The 10,505-nt window shown below is 40.9% G+C and overlaps 1 long non-coding RNA gene across 2 annotated transcripts; it reads right to left on the reverse strand.

Moving 5' to 3' along the window:
* Positions 1-2,450: 2,450 nt before the first annotated feature.
* LOC111845754 (uncharacterized) lies at positions 2,451-3,864 on the reverse strand. Of its 2 annotated transcripts, none has more exons than XR_011982365.1 (2): positions 3,759-3,864; positions 2,451-3,081 (listed from the first exon to the last, which is right to left on the reverse strand). It is a non-coding gene; the product is annotated as an uncharacterized lncRNA (long non-coding RNA). The 2 variants fall into 2 exon arrangements; XR_002838716.1 differs by having other exon boundaries at positions 3,739-3,864.
* Positions 3,865-10,505: the final 6,641 nt, after the last annotated feature.

The following is a 10,505-nucleotide window of genomic DNA, read 5'->3' on the forward strand; positions in this document are numbered from 1 at the left end:
TTTCACTCTCACACAATGGAACTGACACTGGAACATTAAAAATAAACACTAACAAATAAGAACGCTGCCTACAATTACACAATGTCTCGCTTTCACACTTCCTGGCGGAGAGCAGAGAGTTTTGTTGGTTTTATCTTCAGCATTGTTTAATACCAATAGCAAATACAGCACTCACAGTTCATTTGCATCACAATTTCATTCCCTTGTTTCAGACCTTGTAGACTGCCTTATATTATGGGGTGTACGTGTATGTGTGCCCTTCGATACGGGCATCTGCTCTCCACAAGCTGCTGCACACCTGCATCCTGACAACCGAGGATGCCGATAGGATAATTGTTGCTGGCCCCGCCTCCAGCATGCTGTATACCTACTACAAAGAAATCGACCCTTGCTGCTAGGTGCTTTATGCCCACATTTATTTTGCTTGACTTGCCGGAGCACTGATTATGTTCGCAGTCAGATCCAACACTGTATATTTCTAGAAGCTGGTTGTCTAGCTAAGCTAGATGGGGAGGTGTGTTTGGATAGGTAGCGTAATGTAGAGAGTTAGCGGGCCCTGGTTGTGTTCAGAATGAATGAATTAATCAATTAATGTTACATTTATTTAGTGCTTTTCAAGACACCCAAAGCGCTTTATAGAACTAATTGGGAGCCACTTCCATCACCACCACCTGGATGATTTGATGGCTGCCATTCCATGCCAGCTCAGCACACGGTAGGTGATGTGGTGAAGGGGCAGGAGAGATTTCACTGATTAGATATAGGGGACGATTGGGAGGCTACATCTGAAAGGGCCACAGTGGGCAATTTTACCAAGGACATCGGGCTACCAGCGCTACTCTTTCTAAAGATGCCCACGTCTGATGGGCAGGGCATTCCCTAGGCTGTGGGGGGGGGGCTGCTGGTGCGGGGGACACCTAAGACTTTCTATCGAGCTCCCCTGCCATCATGAGCTTGATTTGAGGGGGCTCTGGCTCATCTGAGGGGCTAAAGATTATCAACAACAAAAACTCTAAGCTGGGGAGTAAATGGCTAAATTATTTGTGTCCCTGTTTCAATTAGCTCAAGCCAGAAGGACCACAGATCTAAAGTAGCTTCTGATGAGACACCAATGAACTACAGAAACAAAGGAGGGAAGGAGAGCTAAAAATGAGCCTTATTTTACCAAAGACTCCAAGCATGCAGTATTTATCGCGGTGATATTAGCACTGTGTCTGGCTGGAAAGAGTAGGACAGAGATACATAAATATTAAAGCTTCACAGGACACCTCCCCTTAATATGTTTGGCCCATGAAACATTCATCCAGCACTGATGCCAACCGCCAACTCAGAGGACATGGTCAAGGAGAACCTGACTCCTGTGCTGTGAACAGGCAGAGGACACCTAAGGTTACGGGCAAGAAGAACAAATGGTCGGAGGCGAAGAACAGAAAGCAAACCATGTCTATATCTTCTGGACATATTCCACTAAGTGTTGTTCATCCAAGCAGGTCCTGGGCCGTTGGGGCAGATCAGGCCTCTGTGCCTGTGATTGGAAAGTCACTGTTTCGAATCACAGGGTCAGTTTAAGTGGTGAGATCACAGATAAATTCTTGTGCACGGCCCTTAACCACAAAAATGCTTCAGGTGTGCTTGAGACAGACAGACAGATGATAGAAAAACGGCTGACTCTGTGATCTAACTCCATCAGTATATCTTCAAAGAGCAAATCAATTCATTTAGGTGTATAGATGACCTTCCATACTCACGGAAAGTCAGGTGTCTCTGAAATACCTACACTAGGCTGCAGCATAATCAAAAGTTGCAGAAACCTTTAAGTAAATGCACAAGATTGCAAAATATTAAGGGATTATCCTTTCAAATAAATAAGTAGCATAGTTGCTGAGGGAGGGGCATTTCACTCCTCCCCACCCCACACGCTTGGAGACTGCTGTACACACCAGGGCTTCATAAGGCCGCAAAAACTTCCATTATTATGATTTCTCTTTTGGTTCTGGTTGCAAATTCAGCTTAATAAAAATAGGCAGGCCTGCACTGGCCTGACCAAGCAGCTTCCAAACAAATACATGAAGTGAGTTCAACATAAGACTGTTCTGACAACATGCTGTTTTGACAGTGGGTGCATCACCATGCAGGACACGATGCAGGGGGGGGGGGGGGGTGGCATGCGAGACCAATCAAGGTAAAAGGAAGAAGCATTTAATGAACTGCCTTTGTCCAGACTATGTTTTATTCATCACAATCACTAGCTTAGCATTTCCTGTTATGTTGCTCACTTGAATGTCAGGCTCAAGTCAAGGAATTCCAATTTTTAAGAAAAAAAATATTTGGATTGGAATTTTTATTTTCTTGTTGAAATTGAATATTGGTTTTACAATGGATGAAACGTGTGCTTGATATAATACGTACTTTTCAGCTAAAGAAAAAAGAAAGAAAACATAGAAAACACATTGAGCTTAAAACCATAATATATTAATTCTTCAGTCAATAACAGATAAGAAAATAGATACACTAGTCACGACTATTTATGTTAAAAAATCAGAGGAAAAGTTAAGGCTTATTTCCGACGTGGTTTTCATGTAGAGACCACAACAGGTTTGAGGCTTTAATTCAGAAGGGTGTGTCCAAATGGTGCTTCCATTCATCTGGCCAAATATAAAAGATCGTTTGAAGATGAAGTACACCAGTCCAAAGCTATTCTCTGCGGGCTCTGGAAAATTCTGGGAAAAAGAATAGTCCTTTCATTCTGAGCCATTTTGTTATTGTGGCAAAAAAGGGGGGAAATGACCTCCGTGGTTAGGGATTTGTGCTGTGAAAATGTCTTTCTGCTCTTCATTCAGACTATAAGAAGTTGATATATGGACACGGGTAACATTTTTCCCCTATTATCTCCACCTGAATGACACTGACCAAATCACCTTTGAAAGCTATTTTAAGACAGCATTGCGTTCATATCCACCTTAGTCAACTCTGAGTCAAGACAATATCTTTAAGAAGTCGAGTCTGAGTCACGAAGGAGTCCAACAGCGGGGTGAGTTTGAGACTTGAGCCCTGTCCATCACTGCAGCTGGGTAGCCGAATCTGGAAAAACACAAGTTCAGTTCTAGACCATGAATCTGAATTCAGAAAGTATAAATTGAGGATGAAACGAGTAACTCCAATATTTACATTTAAATAAGTTATATAAAATGAACATCTACAAAGAAATAGTTTCCACTAAGAAATTAATGCTTTGTCAAATAAGGTAACAAAAGCATGCCTGCACTTCATCCTGTAGTAATTATTCATTTCACTGTGACATATGAGACATATCGTAAAGTAGCTATATCCTGCTGACCACATTTAAAATGCATTCTGGAACCAAGGAGTATGCATAAATCAATACAATGATACAATGTTTTTTTCAAAATGTTTTTTATTTATCAAACTTTATATTAAAAGTTTTGTAATTTTCTTAAAAGTACACGTGATGTAAATAAGATTATGTGTATTCACAATAAGCAGATGTACTACGTAAAGCTCTATATATGATGATATCTATAATGACTGGAACAAGAACGACATGCTGCTTTCCAGAAAGACAAATGCTGTGACCATTATTCCTTTAGATGAGGGTTAAGACTCCTGCGTCTTTACAATTTCCAGTTTGAATCCCTCTCCCAGCTGATCAATCACACCGCCATTAGGCTCTTGAGTAAGACAAAAATATACAACCACTGACAAAAATTATGGAATTACCATACTCAGAGGATGCTCACCCAGCCTTTTTACTTCACAGCAAAACAAAAAAGTTACTGATATGTTACAGAGCAGTTTTTGATTTAATAGTTGGACATCCCGGCTTCTGTCACGTCCAGCCCATCCCGCCTGTCTGATCCCCTCGTTTTCCCTTGGGCGTGGCTCTAAACTAGCCGCACATGGGGCTCGTTAATCTATTCTACTCGTTGCTGCCTTCCTGCTAACCACTCACAGCTGCCTTGTGTTTGCTCCTTTGTTTGTCAGGTATATTAGCGTCTCTCAGTCCTGTGCTCCCAGTTTGGTCATTTTTTACCTGTCAGTGTTTGCGTTCCAGTCTGACCTTCCAATAAACACCCCTGTGTGGGTCTTGCTTGACAGTATGGAATTATCAACTTTTAAAATCATGTTTAGTAAATGCAGATGTTTATAGTGGAGATACCTTGTCATGGACCAATTGTTTTTCCACCAAAAATTTTCTTTCGGATTGAGATCCACTAGCTACGTGATTGAGTTGATGCCTTACCTGAAGAAAATCTTAAACACTCCTTGCTCTGTAACAAGATGCATTATCAACCTGAAAAATGACACCATCATCACCAAACCTCTCTTCCATCGATCTGCCTCGGTCCCTTACCTGACATGCAACCGCATATCATAAACGGTTGGGGAAATTTGGTTATTTTCATCAGGCAGTCAAAAGTTCCATCGCCATCTCCTTGGCCAATGGAGATTTGTGATTCATCACTGAATATCACTTTCATCCAATCATCCACACTCCATGATTGCTTCTCTTTAGCCCACTGTAACTTTATTTTCTTCTGTTTATGTGTTAGTGCTGGTTTTCATTTGGCTTTTCCATATGTAAATCCCATTTCATTCAGTCGATTCCTTCCACTTCTGTCTCAGACAACGACTCCTGCTTCTGCCCATTTGCCTCTCATTGGTTTTGTTGTGTAATTTCTATTTTCAAGGCATATTGCTTTGAGGTTTCTATCCTGACACTGACGTCTTTCTTGGTCCCCCCCCCCCCATATGTTTTTCAGTCTCCACATTATGTTTCTAGCTGAAATACACATTAATAAATAGAGACATTCTTATTATATCTGACAGACAACTAACATGCAGCATTTGTTTTATTATTTTTAATGAATGACTTTATATGTTTCATTTGTCAATGTAAGCCACAATGTTGTTTATATTTAGGAAATATCCTAGTTTTTCAGTTCAGATTTTGCTTGCAGATAAATTTGATTGTTATTAGATATTTGACTGTGCTGTAAAAATGGAATTTCTATTAATGTCAATATTTGGAGTAACTCATGAAATGTTTTGTTTTTATGTCGTGATACTTGGGCATATTTATGGTAAACTCCAGTACATGATTGATCATACTACACACAAGTTAAATTGATCGTATGTATAATTTATATGGCATTGATGAAAAGTTAACTTGCACTTTTTGCACTAATTACTGGTACTCTTAAAATTTTGATGGCCTTGCAATTTTGTAATCTACCATGAAACAGTTTGGTTTAAGAGAATATTTCCAATAAATGTACCCAGTAAGTGTTAAATGGTTCAAACTAACACAACTGGGGCATTTGATTCATTCATACATATACTTTGTATTAACAGCACAATGCAGTATCAGAGGGAATTCTTAATAAAGGCCTTCCTCAAGTACCAGCCTGCCTCATATTCCAGCCTGCCTCAAGTACCAGCCTGCCTCAAATTCCAACCTGCCTCAAGTACCAGCCTGCCACATATTCCAGCCTGCCTCAAATTCCAGCCTGCCTCAAGTACCAGCCTGCCTCAAATTCCAACCTGCCTCAAATACAAGTTACTTCTGCGGATTAGGTTAATAAAGACCCCAGTCACTATTTGAGGAAACATGGTAACAAAAGTAATGCCATTAAATGACAATGCTGGCTTGGTATTTGTTAATACTTAAGTAAGTACTACTTGTGTTGTGTTAGTGCACATGTACTGTACTAATTTCTTGCTGGCTTGTAGGGGATCAAATAATTATTTCCCTAGATAAATTAACAAATTGATTTGTACCTGTTACATAATGATTTTTTTCTTGTTTGTTTTGTTGAAAATCTTTCTTCTGGTTTTAAAATAAACCTACCAGTGAAATTATAGACTTCTCATTTTTATAAATGGTTAGTAATTCCAAGTTAGTAATTCAACAGGGGGTCAAATAATTATTTCCCTCACTGTAAGTAGCTAGCTAAGTGAAAAGTAATGTTTTTCTTAGATCAGTTAATTCAGTTCAATTGAAATTTATTTATACAGAACATTTTGACAATATTAAATTGTCTCAAAGCACTTTACATTCTCCCTGCCCAAAGCTCTCAGAGAGCAAGCCTGCGGTGGCAAGGAAAAGCTTCCTAATGGGAAGGAACCTTGGGAGGAAACAGTCTCACAGGGGCCATCAGAAGAAGTTCAAACATGTTGGTATGAGCTGATATTTATTAAATATCTTAATATTGTCGTGGTCCAATGTATTGGTCCATATTTATGGCCAATATTTAAACTTTATCAATATTCAAATTATCAGAACCAGAGATAAAAATAATGGAAATTATTGTGTTGGACCATCAGCCTTCTTCCATAGTGCAAGACAATGGATTTTGTCATTTGTTATGTGTTATGTTCATAATTCATTATTAAATCTGGTCCAACATGTGTGTATGTGTGTGCCCTCCAATGGGCTGGTACCCCACCCTGGGTTGCTCCTTGCCTTGTGCCCTCCAATGGGCTGGTACCCCACCCTGGGTTGCTCCTTGCCTTGTGCCCATAGGCTCCAGACTTCCCTTCCCCACAACCTTGAAAAGGACAGGTGGAAGAAAATAATAATAATAGACACTTTACTGATCTCCATGGGGAAATTCTCTTTATGCCTCCCCCAGCTTGCTGTCTGGAGGTGAGAGTAAGCTGGCTGTGAAGGGCAGCCACCCATAGCAGCACCCAGGGAGCTGGGGGTTAACGGCAGGTGGGCCGAGGCTGGGCTGAAACCAGCCACCTTCTGATGACAGGCACAGAGGCTTAGCCCACTGAGTCACACGCTGCTCCCCAAACATGGATACTTGGATAGACAGATAGATATTTTTCAGGCCATGTATCTACCACTGGTGGTTAGACAAAGTTTAAAAAGACAATAACTAAACAAATTAGTATGATTACATCAAATACATTTCTAAATACATTTCCATGTATGTTTGGGTTGTTTATCTACTGAGTGGCAGGGAGGGTACTGTTTTTTTCTGTTGCAACCCTAATACACACAGTAAATCCCCAATACACACAGTAAATCCATAGTATATACAGTTTACAGTGACCAGTTTTAATAGATACCTAATAATATATAAATCCCAATTCTCTTCTTTCCTATGTTTTATTCATTTGTCCATTTCAGTCAAATTGTCCACTGTCAGATTTCACATGCTCTTTCAATTTCCACCAGTCTAAACGAAGTGGATTCCCCGAGTGGCAGAGTAAGTCTTGAGCTGGAGCTGGAAACTCAGCTTAAAACACTCCACCACCCAGAAGACCACTGTGCGGCTCAGACGTAAGCAGGAAGTGGGGTGTCTGTGGAGAGGGGACTGGAAGGGCTCCAAGAGCAGCACCTGGCTGGAAGAGCTCCTGTAGTACTGCTCTGCTCTACATTAGGTTTCCATTTAGTGTTACGGTTCTCTTCTCCGTGAGGGCCTGCTCCACACACAGCCCATTAAGTAAAATGCCTATTGTTTTTTAATGTGCTTTCAGCTCATCTTCATGAGGCAATTCAGGCACTTAAATATTCATATTAACTGTAGTGGCTGGCGTTCAGAGGGGATTCCGTACTTGCCAGGAATTAAAACTGTTTCCTGGTCATTTCACTTAGTGTAACAGTGAGAAGTCATATTGGTACTATTTTAACAGCAAGCTAGACCTCTATAAAGTATGCACAAGTAATCTATTATACATAATTACATTTCTTACTTTGTACTCTGAAATCTGTATTCCAAAAAACTATCTATGTGTTTAATAGAGTGTTTAATGCATCTTTATAACCTGATAATGGATTTTATGATGTTTATATGCTTTAATGAGAATTTTTCTTGAATTAGCTTCTCTTTAAACAGGTTTTTTTGTCAATTATTTTGAAACACAAACCTCCAGCATATTGTTAGATTTTTTTTCAGGTGTATCGTGTAATACAGCACTTTTTTCCAGTGGTGCAGTGGTTAGCACTCTTGCCTCCCACATTCGGACACCAGTGTCTGAATCTCTGCCCCCCCTCTACGTGCCTGTGGTCTGCATGTTGTTGTGAGGTTTCTTACAGGTTCTCTGATTACCCCCTACAATCCGAAATCTTATTAAGGTGAATTGGGTTGTGAATGTGTACGTGTCCTGTGATTGGTTGGTGCTCCATCCAGGATAGGCTCCAGACCCCACACAGGACAAGCGGGTATGGAAAATGGATGCTTCTCAAAGACTGTGGTCTCATTTTTATAGGTATCAGATACATTCCTTTATTTATGTGACTTTTAATTGAATATTTACTATTTGATTAATATTTAATTGCAGGACGCACACACTCACACAACTACAGGGCCAATTTAGACACGCCAATCAGCCTACCCTGCATGCTTTTGGACTGTGGGAGGAAACCAGGACCCAGGATCGAACTCAGGACCTTGTTGCTGTGAGGAAGAATTTGGGTGAAATTTACACCATAAAGGTACCATGGATTCAGGCAGTTAAATCGCAGTGATGTGCATGCCTTTGTGGAGCCGGACAGGACATTCCAAGGGAATGGTATATGTGTGAAGGCTTGGCTCTTCATGACGGAGCACATTCCCCATACACAGAGGCTGGGGGATAGTAGGGGCTGATTTCATTAGCACCCTCGGGATATTTGAGTAAAGCAAACCAAGCAACATTCAAAAATAACCACTTTGCTTTCTAACTTCAGTGAACAAAGTGTAAACCCAGGAGAGCTAAATCATTACTTGCAGTCTCTCTGACACACACAGCACAAACTTCCTCTAAACCATTTTCAGCTAATTACAGCTTGTTCCCAGTCTCACTCCTCCCCTGAAAATCCATACCCTCCCTGCTTCTGACAAACACACGCCAGGAGTACCTGAGGGTTTTGGACCCCAAATGGTGGAAGTCACCTTAGCATTGCATTTGGATAATTATTCACTTAGTATGATCTCTGGTGTTCTGTTCTGCTTCAGTTACCCAAAGCAAGAATATGAGTCCCCTTAGCATGATGGAGACATCACCAAAGAAACAGAGGTTTGGTTTGTTGTTATTCCATGTGGTTCTGGCCACCGTGGCTGCCAGGGTCCTCCTCGCAAGCAATCTTCCCCAGTCAGAGCTACACGCCTCCACCTACTTCCAGGGGCTCCCTCCCGCACAGGCGGAGGTGACCTCCTGACACAGCACGTCATGTTAGGCTTCTACACCAGCTGCCGAATCGAGACTGAGCTCTAAAGACATTTCTAGGTAGGAAACTTGCAGAAATCTCTGAAACCTGAGAAATTTGTTCCAAACCATTATTTGCATACTAAACCCTTGGATCCTTGTAGCAACACATGTTTGGCTAATAATCTGGTCTTGCTGGGCGATTCTCTAAACCTGATCATAAACTTCCCAAAAAGATGCCCATTATTTCAGGTTTGAAATTTAAATATAGAAAAATAACATTTGGCTTTCTCACAAATGTCTTTACAATATGTCTCAGCCATGATACGTGGGAACCCATTTCAGAATAGAGGAGTGTTGTTTGTGTGTGTGTCTGTGTGTGTGTGTGTGTGTGTCTGTGTATCTGTGTGCGCGGGGGCGGGGGGGCTGAAGATGACAGATTTTTTCTTGTCACACCAGGGTGTAAGCAATGAAAGAAAGGGTCAGACTCAATTTCAGCTGTGTCTTGCGAATCCCTTTCACTCGTCGTCTCTTCATGGCCTTACTGGGCCCTTACTGGGCTTTCTGTCCCTGCTCACTGGCCTCTTTCTTAATCATCAAAACAACCGAAACATAATGAGTAAACGAATTAGCTTTTGATCTGCAAGGAAGGTTATGAAAACGCAAAGAAGGTTATGAAAACGGTGCTGTAATATCGCTGGGGGTCATCACTCATCCTGTACAAAGACAACCAAAGGAGCTTGATGGAACAAGATACTATTAGCAGCATATCTGTATAGTCTCTGTGGACAACAACTAAAAGTCAACAATTACGTTTTTAATAGCATCCGATTGATATTCATAAACATGATCAAGGGAATGACAAGTAACAAGAAAACAATTCCATGTTGATTCCTAACTGATCTCATTCTTCTGTTATGGGCATTTACATTTTATTCCTTCGGACGGATCCATTAACGGTTCCCTCCACTTGACAACCTTGCCAGCGTTGTTTTCATACACCATTAGCTTTTTAACAGGGGCATCGTTGCCATTTCGCCTCCTTGCGCTCATTAAAAACGTCCATCTGGTTGAAAGTTTAATTTGCTCACTGGAATTTGGACCTAGCAGATTTTCAGATGGAGACATCACGGACATTACGTTAACAGGGAGCTTTCAGCATGTCAACCAGTCAACCAGCACTGAAATCTGGAAATATCAGTCTAATAGCCACATTTCTAATGATGGCCGTAGGGATTAAAGAGTTACACTATTACACCAGCGGCCATAGGGTCAGTTTTTTCCGGCAAACTTTTTATTTATTTATAAACTGTTTGGGTCTGTGAGTGAAAGAGAGCAGTTAGCTT

Source organism: Paramormyrops kingsleyae, chromosome 13 (genome assembly GCF_048594095.1).
Source record: "Paramormyrops kingsleyae isolate MSU_618 chromosome 13, PKINGS_0.4, whole genome shotgun sequence".
NCBI lineage: Eukaryota > Metazoa > Chordata > Actinopteri > Osteoglossiformes > Mormyridae > Paramormyrops > Paramormyrops kingsleyae.